This window comes from Sturnira hondurensis, unplaced genomic scaffold (genome assembly GCF_014824575.4).
Source record: "Sturnira hondurensis isolate 20B ecotype Veracruz unplaced genomic scaffold, ASM1482457v3 Scaffold0019428, whole genome shotgun sequence".
Lineage (NCBI taxonomy): Eukaryota > Metazoa > Chordata > Mammalia > Chiroptera > Phyllostomidae > Sturnira > Sturnira hondurensis.
Genome location: NW_028092059.1, coordinates 4,905,336 through 4,928,680, shown reverse-complemented (window position 1 = coordinate 4,928,680; position 23,345 = coordinate 4,905,336). Strand labels below are relative to the sequence as shown.

Below are 23,345 nucleotides of genomic sequence, written 5' to 3'. Positions count from 1 at the left end.
GCAAGAAAGAACATTCAGAAGGAATATTTATACACACCAAAGCACTAGGCAATATGATAAGCTCCCCTTTGTTTATAGGTTTTCCACCTATCAACAGAGGTATATCAAAATTTTTACAGTAAATATTCACTGGATCACAAATTGTTGGAACTTCCAAATTTCATACAGTAAAATGCTAAATGTAACTCCATGCAAGGTAAAGAAAGTTTAATATGTAAAAGGCCTAAGTATCATTTGTCATACAAAGAGAAACCTGACTTTATGCATATTTTATTTCAAGTTGCACACTGGTCTGCATCTATGTTCCTTACAAAGAATTGGGGGTTTTTTGTCCCTGAAAACTTTTAGAAAATTTCCATTCCTTAATCAATAAGTTACTGGGGCCATGACTTTACCAATGTTTTCCAGAGTACTTACTGACAGTAACTGTTTATTGTGACTCTGTTTTGATTCAGAAAGCGCCAGGGAGCCTGCCTGGTGTGGCTCTGTGGATTGAGTGCTGGCCTGAGAACTAAAGGGTGGCCTGTTGGATTCCCAGTCAGGACATATGCTCAGTGGGAGGCGTGCGAGAGGCAACCACATTGATGTTTCTCTCCCTCTCTCTATCCCTCCCTTCCCCTCTGTTTAAAAATAAAATTAAAAAATTTTAAAAATTAAAAAAATGTTTTTTAAGTATCAGGGAGTAGTTTGCTGCTATATAATGAAATGCTGAATACTGTTCTGTCAGTAGCAGGTTTCCTCATTTGTAACATAAGGACAATGTTACCAAGTTTACCAAGGCCACTTTAATGACCGGGACTGACACATTTATCACAGTGCTAGGCACTAATCATAAATGATAACTATGATTATTACTAAAATAGAAAATTAAAACCAATATGAAAGAGATAAGAATTGATTTTCAAAAGTCTATTTACCTTCACAAGATACTCTACAAGCAAGGGATCTCCTTCTCCTTTTAAATTGTGAATCGGTAGTATTCTAAAAGGTATACTTCAGAGGGCCAAAAAAATCCAGGAAATCTCTCTCTCTAATACTTTAAAATTACATAGGAAAGCCATGACAGGAAACAAGACAGTATTCTTTGTTTTTGAAACAACCATCAACTAAGAAACTTCCAACTCATTTTACTAAAGTTACAGAAATAGTATCACAAAATAAAGATTAAAAATTGCAACTAACTTAGAACTAGAACTGGGAAATTTCTTATGAAGACCTTGGAGGAATATATCTAGTATCTATTAAAAGTTCCCAAACTTCTAAATGGTGCATACTATAATTACTCCATGATAATTAAATCATTCTGTCAGCTTAAACTATGATAGATATGATAGACAATAACTAAGTGCTCAAAATGATAACGTAAAATGTCGTCCAATGAATCATGAAAAATTACCTGTTATATGAGATATAAAAAGAAAAAAGTTACTTTAGAGAAAAAAAGTTTAAGTTTGGAAAGTATGGGTTTTTGAGGGGGTATAATAATTTATAAAGAGATACCTAAATGAATAGCTTGGGACATCTTCGAATAAAAGTATATAACAATAAAACACTATAGCAGTGACAGTCACATAGACTATTTTCATGGTCTAAATTAATGAATTATATACAGATAGAAATCCCCAGAATACAGTATTTAAGTGGAAAATTTTACTTTGTATTTTTGTTTTAATAAAATACAGCAATATCCTTTTTAAACATGCATTTTTCTACCTAACAGTATCTGTTCAGTTATATAAAATTCATTTAAGTAGAAACATCAAAATAAGGATATGACAAATACACTTCTGGAATACAATTATGCTCTCTCTTCACATTAATTGTAGGAACCATCCTTATTTGTCAGGTGCCTAGTACAGTGCCTGAGAGACAGTAGATATTCAAGCAATGCTCAATGATTAATAGCTGAGTACAATCTGTTTTGCATCTATACATTCAAAATCCAGACAAGTTTGCAAAGATACGTAAGTTGGACATAGGCTTTCTGGCTGACTTCATTGGGTCCCACTGATGACTAGGAGTAAATCTTCATATCCATAGAAAACTGGAAAGCTGATAATTGTCTGGGTAAGGACCAAAAAAACAAAGTCAGGGAAACATGTCACCTAAGTAACAGTTGCCTTACAGAGCTGGTAAAAGCTGCCTAATCATTCTGACAACCTACTGCACCTGTCACTCAGTGAAATGAAATTTAAGTGTATCCTGAACATTTGCTAGTATATTTTTAATTGGAATTTTTTTGATCCTCTAATTTAAAATAAGTCACTCTTGTCAAATTGCATCCTGTACCAGAGTTAGGAGGATTATACTTTTACTTATTTTGAGCACTATATTGTTCACGGGATTTAATTTGGCCATTAGAAAAAGTGAAAGCCACAGTAAAATTAAAAAATAAAATTCATGGCACTGAAGAAATTATAGCAAGGAGGAAAGGAAAAATGAAGAAAGGGAAGGAATCCTACAAATGGGAATAAAGAAATTCAACTATGCCAATTCAAATACGCCTAACTCTAATATAAATTATAACAAATAACCAGTAACGCCTACTGTGTACCAGACACTGTGTTGTAAGGAATATAAATGCAAACAAAACAAAATTCTTTTGTCCGTGCCCTTCCTGGTGTGGCTCAGTGGATTGAGAGTTGGCCTGCAAACCAAAAGGTCACTAGTTCAATTCCAGGTCAGGGCATATGCCTGGGTTGTGGGCCAGGTCCCTACTGGGGGCAGTGTGAGAGGTAACCACACACTGATGTTTCTCCTCCTCTTTCTCCTTCCTTTCCCCTCTCTCTAAATATAAATAAATACAATCTTAGAAAAATCTTTGGTCCAAAGTCATTCATAAAGCAAGATTCACAAGTAAACATGTATAATACAATATGCATTTTGCTTATATATGTGGGTCCTTAACACAAGAGTAAGAGTAGTATTTACTGATTAATTGGAGATGCAAGGGGAAATATAAGCATTAGGGGAAGTTGAAATAATTCCCAAAATAATAATAATCCACCTCTTTAAAAGAAATTAACAACAAATTATTCTATTATAAATGGACAAAATTATGGCTTTGAAGCTATTCACCTTAATATTCTTAGAAGAATGTGCCTCCATATAAAACCCTTAAGTGCCATACACAGAACTGTGATGATAGTTTCATTTCTGATAAAGGAAAGTGATAGACAATATCAAGAGACCTGAGTTCTCTGGTCCATGTTCCATCCACATTTAGGCCTTGGAACCCTGGGCAAGTTTCTTAAGCTCTCGAACTTTAGCAATATGGAAAATGAAGAGTTGGATAAAGTGACCTCCAAGATATCACCTTGCTGAAAATTTCAATCCTAAAATATATCTGTATATTTAAAAAATAAGGCATAATAAAAATGAAAGGTTTTCTAAATGTAAATAATTATTCGACCTACAGGAAGTCTGGAATGTTCAAACCACATACGGGAACCCTGAGGGTGGTAGGATAAGAAATGTTTTCAAAGAAAAACAGAAACAAAGTAAAAGTAAGTAAAGGTATTATGCTCAAGAGTGTACATTTTCACTCAGTTGGGCAACCACCAGCCCAATTATTCACACAATTTGCTTTCCTTAAACCTGATTTCTTCACTAAGTTCTACTTTCTATCTCTTAAGGTTGCTGAGGTATTAATGGAAGAAAAAAATGTAGGTAGACCTGAAATAGTATTGATATTGGAAGAAAAACTTGAACTTGGCACAGATTTCTGCTTAAGTGCACCATTTATACCTCAGAGAAATGCATGGAACCGTTCAAATTTATAACAGAAAGGAGAGAAATAAGACCATATTGTTTACTGCTACACAGCTTTTTTCCCCTGTGTGCAAATGTCTGCTTTTGCAGAGTTGATAATTAAAATTTTACAGGACAAATTTCTACATATGCAATGCTTTTTTGCCACTAAAATATTAAGTGTATAATGCTCTGGTTTTATTATCAAGATAATAAAAAATTAAAAGTATTATTATGTCTTTATCATATTTATGTCAAACATCCTTCTAGATTTTTCTTCAATCCTTTCAAATTGCTGTTTTCATATTGCCAGTCTGATAACAAAATTGCTGCTTTACAGAAAAATATTTTTTGATGACATAAATTATGGGATCAGAGATACCAATGCAGTAACAAAAAAGGGTGTGAGAGATACACACACAGAAAGAGAAAGAGAGAGAGAGAGAGAGAGAGAATGTGTGTATGTGTTGCATCCATCTTCAAGGAAAGCATAAAGAAATGTATGTACGAAATAAAATACCACTCTCTCATGTAAAACCTAATAAAAGGCCTACATCAGAAATATACTCTCTAGCTTTTGTGAAATAAAATGCTGCACTGAATTTGAAAGCCATTTCACTAAGAATATGTCATGTAAAAAGAGAGAATAGTGATTTTTATCAAGATTGTTACTCTATAAGCCTAAATCTGGATTCATCTTTCAATTTATACGTAACTACCATGAATATACCAACTACTTCATTTTTTTTTGAGTCAGGAAAACATATTTTAGAAATATGCCCCCCTTCATATATAATAAGCAATTTAATTCGTACCCCAAGAGATGAAAAACTCCTCTCAATTTAAAACAGTAAATAAATAATTCAGTTAAAACTGAAAGTGGTACCAATCCAGCAAACTACTGATGGAGAGGTTTGGCCTTCCACGAAGCCAGAACAACATAAACTTTTCAATGGGGATTACTTGTTCAGGCAAGTTACAAAGATTAGAAAAATACCCAGATTAATTATGAAATAGCTAACATTCTTATCTTATGGAAAGTATTAGGAACGTATGTGGGTAGAGACAATACCAGTGGCATTTAAACTTTAAGAATTATAAGCTTTGAACTTTATATGGTGATACAGCAATCAAACATTTAACAAAAAAAGCAATAATACAAGTGAAAAACCTAACCTAAGGCCTCTATCAACTAAAAATTTGAAAATTTCTATGCAGGTCAGACAAAACGAAAAGAGAAAAATTTAACCCAGAAAGCAAAAACCAAGCACGTCTGTTCCAACACTTAAGTCCATACCCAAATCACATAGAGAACCAAAAAGGGGAAAACACTCAGGTCTACAAATGGACAAGCACTTCCAATACAATCCTAATCCCGACATTTTCCCACTCAAAAACAAATGCAGTGGAGCTTTTCTTGGGGAAATAGTAATAACTCTCCAATTGAAAAATTTTAAGTGACATCTAGAAAGTGTGCCTCTTTCTGCCTCTTTCCCTGGCGCCTTATTGGAGGAAGGAGGGGGTTGTTTTTGTATTCTCTCCCACTGGAGCAAGACACAATCAGATGTTAGCTGAAGAAGAGAAACCACTTTTGACAACAGCAAATATAAACAAAAGTGCCCTTCCACCTCTGACAGGATGGGCACACACCTCACACACCCCTCCCCTCTGCAACCCCTCCTTCACCCGCCCCCCCCTCCAGTACCACCCCCTCCTCACCCCGGAGCTACACTGCGTATACGGTTTGGTGCTGCTGTTGCCCCGGAGTTAAAGTCAGAGCCAGAGGAAGGCAATAAAGCCCCCACAGACACACTTACCTTTCCTGCCCCCCACTTTGGAGTGCCTTCCCTGGAGCTGTGGAGGATGACACAAAGGGTAATAAAGGGGGGGGAGTGGAGGAGGAGGGAAGGAGGAGGAGAGTGGGGAAGTGGCTGCTCCTGGGTGTAGTGAGATGTCTCCAGCCAGGGCCAAGCAGCAGTAGCAGTAGCAGCAGCAGCAGCAACAGCAGCAGCAGCAAAGAAGGGTCTGTGTTGCTAAGAGGCTTTAGGTCTCTTTCTCTCCTCTCACGGCCAAAGAGGAGGAGGGTGGAGGGGGCTCGGGAGGGAGGCTACTGGAGGGGTGAAGGGGTAGGAGTCGTGGACGAGGGTTTTCGAAGAAGAAGAAACTCCTTCTCCTCTCTCAGGCTCAATCCCCCTCTCAGGTCTCGGGGCTGGAGGGTGGGGGAAGGAACTCAGCCGCCTTCCCCCCACCCCCCTGAATTCAAGGTTGAAGTGGGGTAAAATTAGTGTCCTGTCCCTTTAAAAATAGAAATAAAAGGTGCCCCCCCTCTGCCACTGCCTCTCTCTTCATCATCAGCTGCTGCTGCTGCTGGGGTCTCTCTGCTTGGGGGGGGAGGGGGGGTTCGGGTAGAAGAGACGGGAGGTACTCACTGCGCATGTCCCTCTCTGACGGGAGGCTGGTTGGTTGAAAGCAGGAGAAGGGGGAGGGGAGAAAATGAGATGATTTCCCAGAAGGCTTCGAGGCGCTCGCGACCCGGAAGACATTGTAGCAGGGGGTAGAGAGGCGGGGGCGAGGAGTAGGAGGAAGTCGCTACTCTTTACACCCTCAATCCCCTCCTCCCTCCTAAGAGAAAGTGGAGGAACGGAAGTGGGCGGGGACGGAGGCAAAAGGAGGTCACGTGCTGGGGCGGGAGCAGGGCGGGGTGAGAGAGCGGCTATGCGCGCGCGGGGCATGCCGGGAGCAGTGGTGTGCCTTTGGTTGCACCTGGTGAAGCTAGTCTGAATACACGCGAAGTGAGCCTGTGGAGCTTTCCCGTGGTCCCTAGATCCGCGCACTGCCCTCGTAAGGGCAGGCTTTTCTGTGAGAGGTAACGTGGGTTAGGCTGGCGTCAGGACAATTACTAGGAGGCACCAGTGGCAAAAGGCGAAATAAAAGGGGGAGAATGCACGGCTTTGGAGACTGGTAACGCGGGAAGGGGTGGGGGGTTGGGGGTACAGGCTTGTCTAGGCCGGGCAGGCCAGAAAATAGGCGGGATCCTTCTATCTGTTGGCCTCGGAGCCAGCCCTCAGACGAGTCCCGGGCGAGCTCAGGGAGACCTAATGACACTAGATTTGTTGCGGGGTGGCGACTACCCCCGGTTGTGGTGAGGTCTTGGTGTAAAGAGAAACGAGATCTGGAGCCTCTGCAGTTGACTGGTGACTGCTTCAGCTCATAGCAGGGAACCTATCCAGGGAGACCCGAGCTCCCTGGTGAATTTTGGTAACTTCTAGGAATAGACGCAGTGCTCATATTGGAAATTGACCCTCCCTGAAATTCTGAAGTGAGTTTGAGGATGGAGCACCGCTGGAAAGTCTTGGTGGAATTTCCCTCCTTGTCTTGGCGTTGTTGCTGCTACAACGCCTAAGCCTGTTGTCAGAAGGTGGTCGGGGTTTCTGTAGTCCTTGATAATTGTGTTCCTGCTGATAAAAAAGGGATGTATCAAAGTTTTCCCTTTCTATGGTACAAGTGAGAGATTTTTAAATGGGTATTTTGTTTTAAGATTTTTTGGTTACTAGCCTCTAATTTAGAGCCTTTGGTTTCTCAAATGCTACTGTTTTTGCTGGAAATAATGTTTCCCTCATAAGATCAGAATTAATTCAAAATATTTAAGAAAAGATTCATGAATTTGCATTAGTAAAGTTTTTTTAATAAAAGCACTTTTTTCACATTCTGTTTATACACTTTAAAGTCATTTCAGTATTTCAGCCATCGTCTTTTGCAAAGATTCTGTGAAAGATTGTCATCCATGTGTGGTATCTATTAAGACCAAGAATCTACAGTTTGTCTTATTTACCTGCGTTGATAATCAATTAAAGATACTTATCTCGTGTCTTCGTTTTGTTTTAGCAGTGTACCCTATTTTATACACATTGCCTAGCATATTTTAGTCTCTGCGTGTGGGGTACTCCTGTCAAATGAAGTAAAAACTAGAGTCTTGTACCTTAAAATTTTGCGTGTAGTGAAACCAAATATTTATTACTTTATAACAAAAATATATAGTAAAGCAAATAAACTGCCATAGATAACAATTAAAAAGAATTTTTTTGTATAGTGAAATACTGTTCAAAATGTGGTACGGTGTTTTATGAATAGGCCTCAATTAACTAGTCTAATATTAATGGACATTTGGATTGTGTCCAGTTTTTAGCAGTTTTTGATAATGCTACTACTAGGTGTTTGTAAACATGTATATTTATTCATATAGCATGCAATTTTGTAGAGTAGATTGTGCCCAACTTTTCCAAAGTGATATTAAAGTCTTTTGCATAGTTTTTCTATTAGGTTTGAGCAGTGTGACAAATACCTCTGGTGTACTTGGAGCATTTCTCACTTCCTGGATAACTTTATCTCCATTTTGTTCCTTACGGCCTTATATGTATGCTATTATTGTTGATATTTGAATTTTATTAGTAATTTTATCTCCAGGAAAAAGTTTCTATACTTGTGCTGTCTAATACAGTAGCCATGATTGCGTGTGTCTGTAGAACACTTAAAATGTGAATAATGTTCAAGGAACTTAATTTTTGGTTTTATGTTGTGTTAAATATCAAAATTGATACTTGATTCAGTTGTTGGAAAACCCTTAACTATGTTTACAGCTACTTAGAGATATAAATACAGTTTTTTAACTGTAAACTTTATAAAAATATAGATCAAGTATTAATAACAATTTACTATCTGAATTGTCATGTTCAGTAAATGTCAAACACCAGATTTTTAAAACTAAGAAAAATATATAAATTCGCCTTCTTTTTATGATTACATGTTGAAATCCTAAAATTAATTTCACCTTGTTTTTTTAATGTGGCCACTAGAAAATTATAAATTACACATATAGGTGGTATTATATTACCATTTGGACAGCATGGTCTCTGCTGTCATTGTTGAGTTGCATATACCTGTTTATTTACACATTCAGTGTTCTTTGTTTATACTTACAGATCCGAATTTTCTTAGGAGATCCTTTTCTTTCTGTCTAGTACATTATTTAGATGTAGGCGTGCTAATGGCTAATGCTCTTAATTTTTTGTTTGTTGTACAGTGTCTTTGTTTCACCTTCAATTGTGAAGAGTGTGTTTGGGTATTACATTTGTAGGATTATGATTTTCACCATAACCAACCATAATGGTGGTTATCCACCACCAACAGTGGAAGATATTATTTCCATTGTTGATTGCCTTCCATTATTGATTTTGGAAGTCAGCTGTCAGTCTAAAATCTTGCTACTTTGAAACAAATCTGCTTTTAAAAATGTTTCTGTTAGATTTTTTGTGATTTTTTTCATGATGATTTCATGTGGAATTCTTTTTCCTATTATGGGTTCACTGGAATTCATAATTCTGTGGATCAGAATACAAAGGTGTATATGAGCTATATTCATTCTTACAGTTTTTAACTGCTTGCTAAAAATTACAATTGTGATATTTATTAGCATAGCATTTATAGTTAAATTTTTTGTCTGTGGCTGATGATTACAGTTTCTGAATTTCCTATGCTAATTATAGTTTCTGAATTTTGTTTCTGCTGTTTTATGTTTTTTGTGTGTGTGTGCTTATGTGTTGTTATGTTTGGAAAATTATAGGAATAGTGTATGTGCCCTAGAGTAATGATACCTTTCTCAAGAAGGCACATTTTTCTAGGAAGGATGATAAGGAAATGTTAACAGTCCCGTATCAGTTCTTGTTCAAGATTTTGGATTCCTTCTATTATACAAGTCATGTGAGTTCTCTTTACTTCCAATTCTCCCTATACTGGTGATGTTGCCCTTAAAATCTCAGCTTAAATGGGGTGCTGGTTTATTTGAGTGTCCACATTTTGGGGGGGTTCTAGTGCCTTTGTTTTTTTTACCCCCATGGCAAAGCCACCAGTAACTCAGTCTTTCTTTTTGTTTCTCCGCCTTTCCTTCTGGATAGGTAAAAGGTCTCAGGAAAAAGTGATTGTTGTGTGATGTATTCTCTGATTTACTTTCTAGATTTTGGTATGAATTTCTACTACCTTATCTTTGATTTTCATTCTGAAAGGGTTTTTTGTTGATTTCAGCAGGGGGATTAATCTGATCTGCCTTTATTATAAATAAAACCCTTATCCTCTTCCTTTTGTTTTTAAATTTTGAAATTGATTTCAAGATCTTTTTGCTTCTAGCCAAACTCTGTGTTTTAACTTAACTCATATATTAGTTTAAATTTTTTTTAATTGAATTGGCCTCTACAGCATAAAAAGCCAAGTTAATTAAAATTTAGAAAATATTCTCACACAATTTGTTCCTTTTGTTTTTAAGTTAACAGTTTCAAAAGTAAAAGAACACATGCTTGAAGAATCAACTATTTCTATGTGGCTTATTATTAAAAACAACTCACATCTACTTATTACAAGTTTGGTTCTCAAGAATGCTGCCCCTCAAAGTTAATGCTATGGTGGACCAAAACAGGAGGGCTTTTATCCCCTCAAGCTGCTTAGGCCCAGGAAAGGTGTAATGTTGGGCAAGGTAGCTGTTTCCCCCTCTCTAGGAGGAAACACTTAAAAATTTGTGGAGCAGATTTTTTGTTATTTACTTCCATATTTCTAAATAACATATTGTTATCTCTTGATTTTTTTTTTCATTTTAGGCATTATCTATTGACTTCTCACTATGGATGATGTAGATTTAGCTTTTACTCCACAACTACCCCAGCCACTCTCCCATCATTACACTGATACTTTAGTTTCTACCAGGTAACCATCAGTGTATAGTTTCTCAGTATTTTTCATTAACTCATTTTCAAGCTGCCTGCTAGTTGTCAGCATATCCTCTCCATTGGTTCAGAATTATCCATTATTTTTACTAGTTTAACCCTGTTCGGGAAATCCTCCTAGAACATTCTGCTCTTTGGGTTAGACCAGTTGCTTAATAAAGTTTGCTTTCATGCAGTTCTGTCCTATGACTCATCCTCTGTTTTTTGTATCCCATGTAATTCTTGGTCTTGTACACTCCTTCATTTTGTTTGGTCACAGATTCCAGTAGCTATCTGAAAGGCAAATGTTTTGAGGCATCACGTTTCTGTAAATGACTGCACTTTACCCTGATCATAGTTTGGGAATTTGAAGAAATTCTTAGTATATGATGTAAAATGAAACTTTTAATTTTTAGCACTTTACATTTCACTTTTCTTTCTACAGGAAAACTTCTGTAGTCTGTCTCTTTGAAGCTTACAGAGTGTTATCTGTGTCATACCCAGTATTCTGAAGTGTCAGTGTGATATGAAATGACTTACTATAATTCTGTAGGCATCCATTTTGTGCATTCCATGGGCTCTTTCGTTTTGGTAATGTGTATACTTCAGCTCTGAGAAAGTGTCTGATAACTTTTTGTGTAGTTTCCTTGCCTCTGTGTTTTTTGTTCTGCAAGTGCAATTAGATGTTGACCTCCTGAACCTATTTTCTTTCTACTATTTTTAAATTTTCCGGGAAATTTACTTGATTTTAAAAAGTGTGTAAGATTCTCATTTCTGCTCTCATATTCTTTTATTTACAGTAGGTCTTTTGATATCTGATTTTTTTCAGAGCATCATGTTATTTTATGAATTTCACTGAAGTTTTCATTTGAAATTTGTTTCTCTCTGCTTACTCTGTTTTCTTTACAGTATTTTTTATGTCAGTATGTTTTGGTTTCTTTCATTTTAGAGCTTTTGCTTAGCTATCTTAATGTCCTTGGTTGTGTACTTAAATGTATGTAAGAGGCAGTAAAAAACTATTTCATGTCTTTGTGAACCTGGCTAGGCTTGCTAGTTATTGATGATTCTCATTGAAGAGAGATTTCACTCGGGCATACTTTGGGGGTAAAAACCCTTATGTACTTTAAGTTTTTGGAAGCCTTTTCTACTTTGTAAATGAGAGTCCAGTGAAAAGGATTTTTCAACCTGCTGCCTCTAATTCACTGGTTATAGGATGTGACAGTATGACACCCCAGGGGATATTTGGTTATGTCAAAAAACCTACTTGATTATAAAAACTGAGTTGCTACTAAAAACTGATAGATAGAAGCTGGAGGTGCTGTTGAACATTCTACAATGCACAGGACAGCCACCCACAACACAGAATTGTCCAGTTCAAAAATATCAACAAATACCCTGCTCCAAGGTGTCCACCTGACTGCCAAGTGAAAGCAGAGAGCTCAGGAATCTAATTATTCAGTTTTTTCCATCTGTGACACCTGGTATTGTACCTGGTATCCCCTAGTGTAGAGTTCTTCTGTATTACCTTTTATAAAACCTTTTGTCTTTTGATGGAGTGGAATAAAGGCTTTCATTTCATTTTAATTATTTTAGTACTGCAGGTCTTTTGGAAATAGATTTGTTAATGAATTTTAGCCCAAATTAAAACACTGGTTATTAAGTGACCATGATATTATGTATTTATCCTTTTTGGACAGAATTGCCTGATGGGACTGAATAGCTTTGTACACTTTACTAAATGCTTAAGTTGAAAGATAATGTTAGTTAAAAATTTTAAGCCTAGGAGGTAGGTGAAATCTGGAAGTGAAAGGTGTTTCCCCAGCCTTTTATTTTAGTTCCCTCCCCCTGCCCCTTTTCATTCCAAATTGTATTCAAACAAGCGTGTGTTTGGGGTTGCTAGTTGCTTGCTTCTAATTTCTTTTCTCCTTGAGCTCATATTATTCGCGCAATCTCCATCCTCACCTGTAATAAAAACTACAAAATTCCAGTCTTTTGCAGCTTTCTTAATGGATATGAGATTGAGATTGATTAGCATGAAGTTTTGACCCAAAGTTTGAGGACAGTCTTGGCAAGATTAAAATTCTAAAGCGAGGGCTTTTCTTTTGAAACATACATATACATTTTTACTTTTTCCCATGTACTTTCATTGTTCTATCATTTATAAAAACATATATATTTTAAAGTATTTATTTTCAGAGAAAGGGGAAGGAAGGGAGAAAGAGAACCAGTCGGCTTTCCCTTGCACTCCCTGTACTGGGGACCTGACTTGCAACCCAAGCTTGTGCCCCAGGACCGGGAATCTAACTGTGACCTTTGGGTTCACAGGCCAGCACTCAGTCCACTGAGCCACACCAGCTCTGGCTACATTTTTAATATAGGTGGCTCTAGAATGTCAACTTACGTTGCTCTCTTAAAATAATCACTTCTAGGTTTGCGTGTCTCAGTCAATTTACATTATAATGAGTAAATGCCAAAAATATTTCTTCTAATAGCTGGGTTGCAGCTGGTAGCCTTTAGACTTCAGTTGTTTGTATTTTGCTTGATGTGTTATAGCACCACTATGATGCAATATCTTGTGGGTATCATAGTATTACAGTTAGCACTGATAGCTATATAGACAAATTGTACATCATTTTATTTAAATGTGCAAGATTATTCTTTGAAGTCTCAAAAGACAGTATACATTCAGTTTAAAAGTGATAAAAATGTTAATCATGCTTTTTAAAAAAAACTATTTATCTTTAGAGGGGAAGGGAAGGAGAGAGGGAGAGAAATATCACTGTGTGGTTGCTTCTCATGCACTCCCTGCTGGGTACTGGCCTGCAACCCAGGCATGTACCAGTGGGAATTGAACTGTGATCCTTTGGTTTGCAGGCCTGCACTCAGTCCACTGAGCTACACCAGCCAAGGCAGAAGTAATTCTTTTAAGATATTGATGTATATAACTATATAATTTTAGTCTTTTAATCCTTTATTTCCATACATTTATTAAAAGATTTGGGTTTACAGTTTTGTCATAATAAAATAAACAATTTGTAGCTAATATCTTTCCATTATATCAAATACTCTTATGAAATAATATTATATTTGCTTTATATTGCAAAAATTTTCTCAACTTCTGGGAGTTATGTTCTTGAATAGTGCCATGATCAGTGTTGAAAAACTAAAATATGAATAATTTTCCTTTCATTATGTATAAATGTTTTAGAAGCATCTGATTTCTTTAAAATGAAAACCAGATGAATTAGTTTTTAAATTTTTTTCGAAGTAGCTAACATTTCTCTTAAAATTAGTATCCATTGTTTTGCAAGCATTCCTATAGGGTCATAATCAGTGAAAGCAGATTTTGCCCATACATTTTATTTTATAGAGATTTTTATTTACTTTATAGGTTGTCTATCTTACTGATTTAAAACTGACTACATTTGTACTTACATTTCATTTTTACACATCTTTCATAAGCTTGTTTTCTCACCTGGTTTTTTCCAGAAATTATTTTTAAAAGTGTAAAGAGTGTTTGGATCTAGATTTTTGCATGTATGTCAGGATCACCATAGTTGACTGCAGAGAAAAATAAAAATTGTGACTTTGATTCTTCCTTCCCTTTTTTGTTACTGTTAGTTTTTTATTCGTAGACATTGCGGGGCAGTTTCAGGTTTATAAAAAAGTTGAGTGAAGAGTAAAGAAATATATTTGTTTTATATGTCTCAGCTATGCCAGACCCCTTACCATTACCCCAATTTCCCTTATTATTTACATCTTGCCTTAGTGTGGTACATTTATTATAGTTGATGAACTCAGTATTTATAAATTGTTTTTAAGTAAAGTCCATATTTCACATTAAGTTTCACTCTTTAAGCTATACATTGTGAGGTTTTTAAAAATGTGTAAATGGCATATCTACCATGACACTATCATAATAGAATAGTTTAGCTGTCCTGCAAGTTCCCTGTGCTCTACTCTTTCCTTCCCTTGAACTGTTGGCAATCACTGATCTTTTTACTATTTCTATTGTTTTGACTTTTCTAAAGTCAGTTGAAATCATACAGTGTTTACCATTTTCAGCTTGTCTTTTTTTCCCTTATCAGTATACATCTCATGTTTCTTGTCTTCTCATAGCCTGATAGTTCTTTTTTTCTTTTTTGTTAGCACTCGATAATTCATCTTATATGTATAGCACAGTTTATCCATTTAGCTATTGAGGAACATATTGGTTGTTTCCAAATTTTGAAAACCCTGAATAAAATTGTTATAACTATTTGGGGGCAGATCTTTGCATATATATAAGTATTGAACTCATTTGGGTAAATGCCAAGGTGTATAAGTGTTATGTTGTATAATAAGAATGTGTATAGATTTGTAAGTAACTGCCAGGCTGTCTTCCAAAGTGGGTGCACACCTTGCATTTAATCGGTAGTGAATTACTTCTTATTCCATGTCCTCACCAGCATTTGTTGTTGTCATTGTTTTGGATTTAGCCATTCTGGTAAGTGTGGAGTGATACATAATTGTTTCAGTATTCAACTTCCTAGGGACATATGCTAATGAGAATCTTTTCATATGTTTGTCTTCCATATTTCTCACTTGGTGAGATATCTTTTAAAAAATTTTGCCCATTTTTACTGGGTTGCTTATTGTCTTAATTATTGAGTTTTAAGAGCTTTTCTGTATATTTTAGGTACTGTTTTTATCAGATATGTGTTCTCCAATTATTTTTTCTTAGACTGTGGGTTGTCTTCATTCTCTTAACAGTATCTTTTGTAGAGCAGAACTGGTTAATTTAAATAAAGACCAATTTATCAATTTTTTTCTTTCATGGATCTTACTTTTGATGTGGTATTGTTACAGAACAGCTAGTGAGGTTCTACTGCTTGACACCAACAGGCAAACTCTAGTCAGATATTTGGTGAGAAAGGAAAGGGGTTGTTTGTTTAAAGGATATACAGTTTTGGAATAATGGAAGGGTTCTGCCTCAGCAACTCGCTCCCCAAAACACCCAAGGACAAATAACCCTGCCACCCTTTGCTAGGCTAGACCAGTTAAAAAATGAGCCTGGAATCCCTTGTCACCCATGTAAAAAGCACTGTCCTTCGGGAAATGCGAATGACTATAGCATGCTCATCCAGGCTGCTTGACGGATTCGCCGTCACAGTTTCTGCCTCAGGTGTCCTTTGGATTCTGTGCAGGCAGGCTGGTGTACTACTACCTGTGGCATGCTACTCCTTCCTTCTAGCTCTCAGCTTACATTCGAGGCAGGCCCACACAGCACTAGTGCTGCTGCTGCATTTCACTCAGGGAGGGGCACCAGGGAGCTCCCAGACCATGAGTCCTTCAGAGCCCACCAGGCCCATTAACCCAGGGCCCTGCAGGCAACCCAGCTAACAAGGGGAGGGGAAAGAGCATGTTTCCCCTCAGCATTCTGTTTTTAAAGTCTCAGCCGAGAGACCCATGAGTGACACATCATCCAGCTTTTCAGCCACTGTGAGCTAATGTCTACCATGTTTGTCAGCTGCACGCACAGTGTCTTCGTCCCTCTTATGGGCACCATTTTCCAGAAGAGGGCAGAAGTTTCACAGCCTCGTGCAGGGGCACAATTGTCTGACCCCCTGTGGGGTAGGCTCTGTGCAGAGGTTCTGTGTGACCTGTGTCATGAGCTGCTTAGCTGCTGCAGCTACGCAGGTGTGTTTTTTGGCTATGTTACAGGAGGGGTATGCAGCCCAACACAAAATTGTAAATTTACTGAAAACCTTTTCTTGCTCATTAGTTTTTGCTAGTATTTGTGTATTTAATGTGTGGCTCAAGACAACTGTTCTTCCAGTGTGGCCCAGAGATGCCAAAAGGTTGGACAGGACACCCCCAACAGTTTTTCTGCGAGCCTATCAAACCCCAGTTCCAGTTGTGACCCCTGAGATGCCCTTAGGCTTTCTGAAACACCCTCCCTTCTTGGGGAGATGCTGCCTCTTCTACACCTTCTGGGGTCCCCACCCTGTTAGAGTATCTAAAAATTGAATGCCAAACCCAAAGTCACCTACATTTTTTCTGCGTTCCTTTTTAGAACTCTAAATTTTGCATTTTATATGTATGTCTGTGATCCATTTTTTTTTATCATGTTGTTTTTACAGATTGTTTCAGTTGCTTTAGAAATCTTGAATGAACCTTACATCCTGGAGTAAATTCCACTTGGTCTTTGTGTATAACTCTTCTTCTATATTATGCAATTCAATTTGCTAATATTGAGAATTTTTGTATTTGTATTCATGGAAAATATTGATATATAGTTTTCTTGTAATGTTTGGTCTGGTTTTCGTAAGGGTAATGTAGTCTCAGAGAATGACTTGGAATATATTCCTTTAGTTTTTGTTTTCTGGGTGAATAGAAACCTATTCAGATGATTTCTTCTTGCAGAAGTTTTGTTAGGGTGTATCTTTCAATTGCTCTATATCATCTACATATAAAATTTATGGGCAGAGAGTTCCTTATTTTCCCTTATTATTATTTTAACGTCCATGGGAGCAATAGTGATAGTCCTGCTTTCATTTCTGACAGTAGTCATTCCTGGTATTAGTTATTTGTGCCTTCTCTATTTTAATGTTTTGTTCTTAGTTAGCTTGGCTGAGGTTTATAAATTTTAAATTTAGGCTGAACCAGTTTTTTATGATTGATTTTTATTATTGATTTATTGTTTCAGTTTCATTGATCTCTAATATTTTTTTCTTTGGGTTTAATTTGTTTTCTTTTTTTTCCTATTTATCTAAAGTATTTTTTTCTATTTATCTAAATTTAGATTTTTAATTTTATGTCTTTTTTCTGTTCTAATGTATGAATTTAGTGCCATAAATTTTCCTTTAAAGACTACTTTTGCTGCATCTCATTCATTTGGTAAATTGTATATTCATTTTTATTTTATTTACAATTCTTTTTCTTGATTTTTCTTTTTTGATCCACGTGTTATTTAGAAGGGTGGTGTTTAAGCTCTGTCATGTCGACTTTTCTAGCTTTTTTTTTCTCTTTTTTTATTCCACATCCAAGGACATACTTACTGATTTTAGAGCGAGGGAAGGGAAGGGGGAGAGATAGTGAGAGAAACATCCATTGGTTGCCTCTCTTACCAGCCCTGACAAGAGGATGAAGCCCTCAACTTGTGCATGTGCCCTCACGAGGAATCAAATCCATGACCTTTTGGTATCTGGAATGCTGCACCAACTAACTGAGCCATACAAGCCAGGGCTATTTTTCTGTTTATTTGTACTTTAATTCCACCTTGGTATTAGAGAATAATATAATTTCTGTGTTTTCCAGTTGAAGTTATGTGTTGTGGCCCAAACTGTGATCTCTCTTGGTGAATGTGCCATGTGAGCTTGAGAAGAATGAGTATTTTGCTCTTCTTTGATACAGTATTCTATAAATGTCCGTTGGATTCTATTGACTGGTGGTCCTATCCAATTCAAGTATGGCCTGACTGATTTTCTCTCAGTTGCTGTTAGAGAGATATTGATGCCTCCCAAGTGTAAAGTGAATTTATCAATTTCTTCTTGTAGTTCTATCAATTTTTCCCTTTTGTATTTTGATCTGTTGTTAGGCCAGTCACACATTAAGAATTGTTATGTCTTACTGGAGAACTCACTCCTTTTCATTACGTAATGCCCTCTTTATTCCTAATATTTCTTGCTCTGAAATGTGTTCTATCTAAGATTAAATATCATTCATTCTACTTTCTTTTGATTAGTATACAAGTCCCTCTATCCCTGTACTTTAATCTGGGTTTTTATATTTAAAGTGGGTATCTTGTAGACAATATATACTGGAGTCTTGCTTTTTACTTGCTTGGACAGGCTCTGTTTATTAATTGATATATTTAGACCATTGACATTTAAAAACTGACATACCTGGATTAATATGTGCCACATTTATTGCTGTTTTCTCTTTTGTTTCCTTTGTTCTTTTTTTGTGTTTTCTTGTTTTTCACTCTCCTGCCTTCTCTGGCTTTAATCAGTCATGTTCTATTCAGTATTTTTCCTCCCTCAGTCCATAATTACACTTCTTTAAAAAAAATAAAACACCAAACTTTGTTTAGTGGTTGCTATAGAGTTTACAGTATACATTTATAAACAATCCAAGTCTATTTTCAAATAGCACCATCCCTTTTAGCAGGTAGTACAAGTATCATATAACAGAATATTGCCAATTCTAGTAATATATCTGTACCATTATTGTGTATTCATTCCATTAACTACAACCTTACCAACCATGACTCTTGTCTTCATTGAAACAGAACATTTTACTTCTGTTTGTCATAGTGGTATCTCACTTCATCTTTTTTTAAAATATAGTTTTAATAACAAAGATCTGCATTTTAAAGATTTATTTTGTTACTTTCCTAAGTTATTTTGTATTAACACCAGAATATCACTTAATAATTTTGCTAATTATCAGTCGTAGTGAATAAGATAAAGGAAAATTAAACAGTAGGATTTTCAGGTTACTATATTCCTGTAGTAGAGCTTTGACTATAAGGTTTTTGTTGCCTCATTTCAGTGTTATTAATAAAGGTTATATTAGATGCATAAAATAAAGTCAGATGGCCTGCATCTGTTATCTAGATATTGAAACTGTAAATCCCTTTTAATATTTTGTTTTTAATGTTTAATAATTTGTTTAAAAAATAAATTCCCAACCTACTGGGGGCTTATAGCTATTTTGGTGCATTATTGAGTACCTTTTCTAGTTCTTTTGTGATGACCTCAGTGTTTTCTGACTGTCTTCACTATATGACAGTTGGCTGCCTTCAGAACCTTCCTCCAGATGGTCCAAAAGAAGTCAAGGCTTATTCTCAGAAGTTAAATGCCATAATTTCCACAGTATCATGTTTGTTACCTCTGTGGGATGATAGAGGATTATTCAAAGACATGATACTAGAAGATGAGAATCATCTAGGGCCATTTTGGAGGCTAGTTAAAATAAAGTGGAAATACAAGTTTTCTTAGAATGTATGCCTTAGAATGTAAGGCATAGCTTATAATTGATTATGATACCCCTCTTTTATGAAAGCCAGAAAGTTATCTGGAGCACCTTGTCCTTTTTCCAAACCTCATTGCCTGCTCTGGGTATCTTCTGAAACAGCTCACTTTATGTGGAGAACTCAATTGTGGCCCTCAGACGGGATGGAAGGAGCTGCTGAGTATTCAGAATTAGAGATTGGTAAACTCCTTTACCATTCATTTTCCTCATTGACCTTTTTAATGACCTTTCTACTACTTTAGATTTCATGGTTATTCTGGAGTTCTGCTGAGAATACTTATTTTTCATAGAAGTCTTTTATAAATACTGGGTTGTAATCCCTGTATTCTAATTGATTTTTAGCCCATATACTTTATATGTTTCATAAATTCTTCAGCATTCTGTTCATCTCAGCTTTTTTAGTTTTACTGTTGGCATAGATTTATCCTTATTGTTGTTGGTTCTTTTGTAATCATTGATCTTGTGAAGGCAATCAAGGTAAACTAGTGTGTTCAGCCTTCTTAAGCAGGAAGCCTCTTTGCTTCTGAGCCAACCCTCTGTCTAGTTTAACTCGCTGTTATTTAGTCTATCTTTGTCTAAAGGGAGAAAAGACTATTTCCCCATGTGCTTTCATGTGTGTTTTCTTAGAAAAGACCCTATTTATTAACAACTAAATTGTACCACAGATTTTGTGTTGGAGATCCAAAGTTTGTTTACCTGCTGCCTTTCTTTTCAGGGGAATAATCCATATATTTTGAGCTGGTTCCCTCATATTTAAGAATTAGGAGATTGATTGATCAGGCTGTATCTGAATTTTTTTTCCAGCCAGTGGACTAAGTTTTCCCTCTAGCCAGTTAACAATACTGATGCTCTTATTTATTGTTTTGGTGGAGTTTTGTTTCAGTGAGAGTGGATTTTATTGTCATTTTTCTTTCCTTAATGGTTAAGGAATAGCCATTCCTTCTCCGGACGGAGAATAGTGTTTATGTAAGAAAAGGTGAATAAAGAATGGCATCAGTATAGAAAACAGTGTGTTTGAACCTGTTTGTAACTGTTCAAAAGTTATCTCTTGACTGCTTTTTAACCTTGTGGAGGAAAAAAGATGGGCCGAAAAGGATGGATATGTGGCAACTGAGTTCTTAAGCTGGATGTGCCTGCAATAGCTGCATACATTTGCATCTCAATTTTTCTCATATGTGAAAATGAGGGAGTTATGTGTGATGATCTTACTGGAAATAAGTGAATCTATAACTTTTATGAAGATACTTTGAATAATTTATTGACTTAAAGTCACCATGATGAACAGTTATTTTAACATACAAGGAGTAACTTAAGCTTTTTTAGTATTCTCCCAGTTTAGAGCTGGAAAAGGATAAACTTTTCTTCTGTATTATATAATGTTACATAAGAAAAAAATTGTAAGCTGTCTTTTTAAAGCAAAACAAACACTTTCTTTCCTAAAATATATCCAAATATTTTAAGATCTTACTACAGTATAAATGTTTAAACTCAAATGGCTGTCATAGTAGAATTACCTAAGCATGCTGTTGGAGAAGGATGTGTAGTGAACGCAGTAGTGAACGCAACTGGAGAGCATAATTTCTTTGACCTTAGTGTTCAGATTGTAGGAATTTGGCCTCTTCATGTTTTCCACACAAGTTGAAGAGTCTCATTAGAAACAACATAGTATTAAACTTTTTAAAGAAAACTCTAAGATTTTGCATTCACAAGGATAATTTCGAGAAATTTTTAAGTTTCTAAGGCAATGTTATTTTCAGTTTTCCCCCAAAATATTTAAATTAATATTTGCTAATTCACTGGGGTTGTAGCATATTATATTTACATTTACATAAATTCACCTTTAAGCATGTAAAACAAAAAATTATTTAAATAGTGGCAAGGATTCTATTCATTATTCTGAAATGAACATATGCCCTTGAGTAATTGCCCTTTCAAGAAAGTTCAATACTTTGAGTACAGGGCTTTTCAAAGAAAATGTGTCTACATGTACTCTCACCTCACTCATTGACTATAGTTCTCAGGTCTTAAATTGTGGGTCCCATGTATGATACTTTCCTCCTTCCGCAAAAAAATACATTATTTGTTGATTCAAGTCTTTGTTGCCTTTATACTATGTATAAATCCATGTAAACACATTAGCTTTGATTCACAAAGTTAATTCCTCCTATTTAGCATGTGCTCAGAGAAAGTAGACTATTGTTGGCCTGTATAATTTTTAAGATGTAGTTATAAAATGAATCAGTGCCAATAAAATGATGTAATGCATTTCAAAAACAGAAAGGAATTTTGGATTGTTTGCTAATTGTGGTTTTTCTTCCAGTAGCCTATATAATTTGTAAGAGAATGTATTTTTTTAGACATGTGCTTTAAAGAATTCCTCCCAATATTATTTCCTTTTTAAAAATTAATTAATTTATTTGTAGATACAGGGCAAGGGAGCGAGAAAGAGAGAGAAACATTGATGTTTGGTTGCCTCTCACATGCCCCGCAAAAGGGGACCTGACCCACAACCCAGGCATGTGCCCTAACTGGGGATTGAGCCAGTGACCCTTTTGTTCACAGGCCAATGCTCAATCCACTGAGCTACACCAGCCAGGGCCTATTATTTCTTTTTATTTTTTATTTTACAGTAATAATAAAATGTATCACTTCTCATTTATGTGGGGTATTCCATGGTTAATAATAACTATCTGATGACAGTCTTATTGAAGATCCTTTATATTTTTAGAGTTGTATCTTTTCTGCATCTTTCAAGTTTCCATGTTTGTCTTTTGAAAGTTTGATTGTAATATATCTCTGTGTAGGTCTCTGAGTTCATCTTGTAGTTCATTAAGCTTCTTGGATGTTTATATTTATGGTTTAGATCAAATTTGGGGAGTTTTCAGCTATTATTTCTTTAGATATTTAATCTGCCATTTTCTTTCTCTCTTTTTCTGAGACTCCCAATGATGCATATATATTTATCTATTTTATGGTGTCACACAGTTTTCTAGGCTCTATTCATTCATTTTTCTTTCTATTTCTCAGAGTCAATAATTTCCATTGTCCTGTCTTCATGTCGTCTGATTCTCCTGCTTGCTCAAACATCTGCCTTTTAATTCTTCCAGTAAATTTTTCACTTCAGTTATTGTACTTTGCAAGTCCAAAGTTACTTTTTTGTTCTTTAAGGTTTCAATTTCTTTAGTGATATATTCATTTTGCTCAAATTTTTACTTTTTGCACATTTTCTTTTTGTACCTTGGGCATCTTTAAGACAGTTGGTTTAATCTTTGTCAGGTAGACCTGCCGTCAGATCTTTTTAAAGGACAGCTTCTGTTCATTTATATATTTCCTTTGAGCTCAACATTCCTGTTTTTTGTATGACTTGATATTTTTATTTGAAACCTGGACATTGAATCTAATAACTTGATATCTCTGAAAAGCAGATTTCCCTGTTCCACAGGGCTTTGCTGTTTCTTTGTTATTCTGCAAGCTTCTAATATAGTCTAGAATTCCAAAATAATTACATTGGACAGATTCTGCCATTAAAGTTGCATCTTAGGTGTAGAGACAGATTTTTGGTGCTATTATTCTGCCATTTTCCCAAATTCATATAGGACACTGGATTTTAAGTACTTTTGCTTGTTTTATTAGATATTGCAAGGACAGAGATTTGCTTAATTTTGCTCCATGGTCCTCATTCACATGACTCTAATGGCTTTGCAAATTTTTGTGATATGAAAACAAAACAAAGTAGAAGGGATATCAATACCTGATATCAAATTATACTACAAGGCCACTGTAATGAAAACAGTCTGGTACAGGAATAAGAACAAACACAAAGATTAA

At 35.9% G+C, this 23,345-nt stretch overlaps 1 protein-coding gene and 1 long non-coding RNA gene across 5 annotated transcripts in view; one reads left to right on the top strand and one right to left on the bottom strand.

The window, feature by feature from the left end:
- Positions 1–607: 607 nt before the first annotated feature.
- On the bottom strand, positions 608–6,172 carry LOC118974392 (uncharacterized). Its single transcript, XR_005063889.1, has 3 exons — positions 5,568–6,172; positions 3,079–3,156; positions 608–2,063 (listed from the first exon to the last, which is right to left on the bottom strand). It is a non-coding gene; the product is annotated as an uncharacterized LOC118974392 (long non-coding RNA).
- Positions 5,536–23,345, top strand: part of ORC4 (origin recognition complex subunit 4) — a 71,491-nt gene continuing 53,681 nt past the window's right edge. For 2 of the 4 annotated variants that reach the window (XM_037027801.1, XM_037027797.1), the window contains exon 1: positions 6,491–6,616. The gene's annotated coding sequence lies outside the window, so the exon portion shown is untranslated. Of the gene's footprint in view, positions 5,626–6,474; positions 6,617–23,345 lie in introns of those variants that run through there. The other 2 variants (XM_037027798.1, XM_037027796.1) reach the window with 2 other exon arrangements.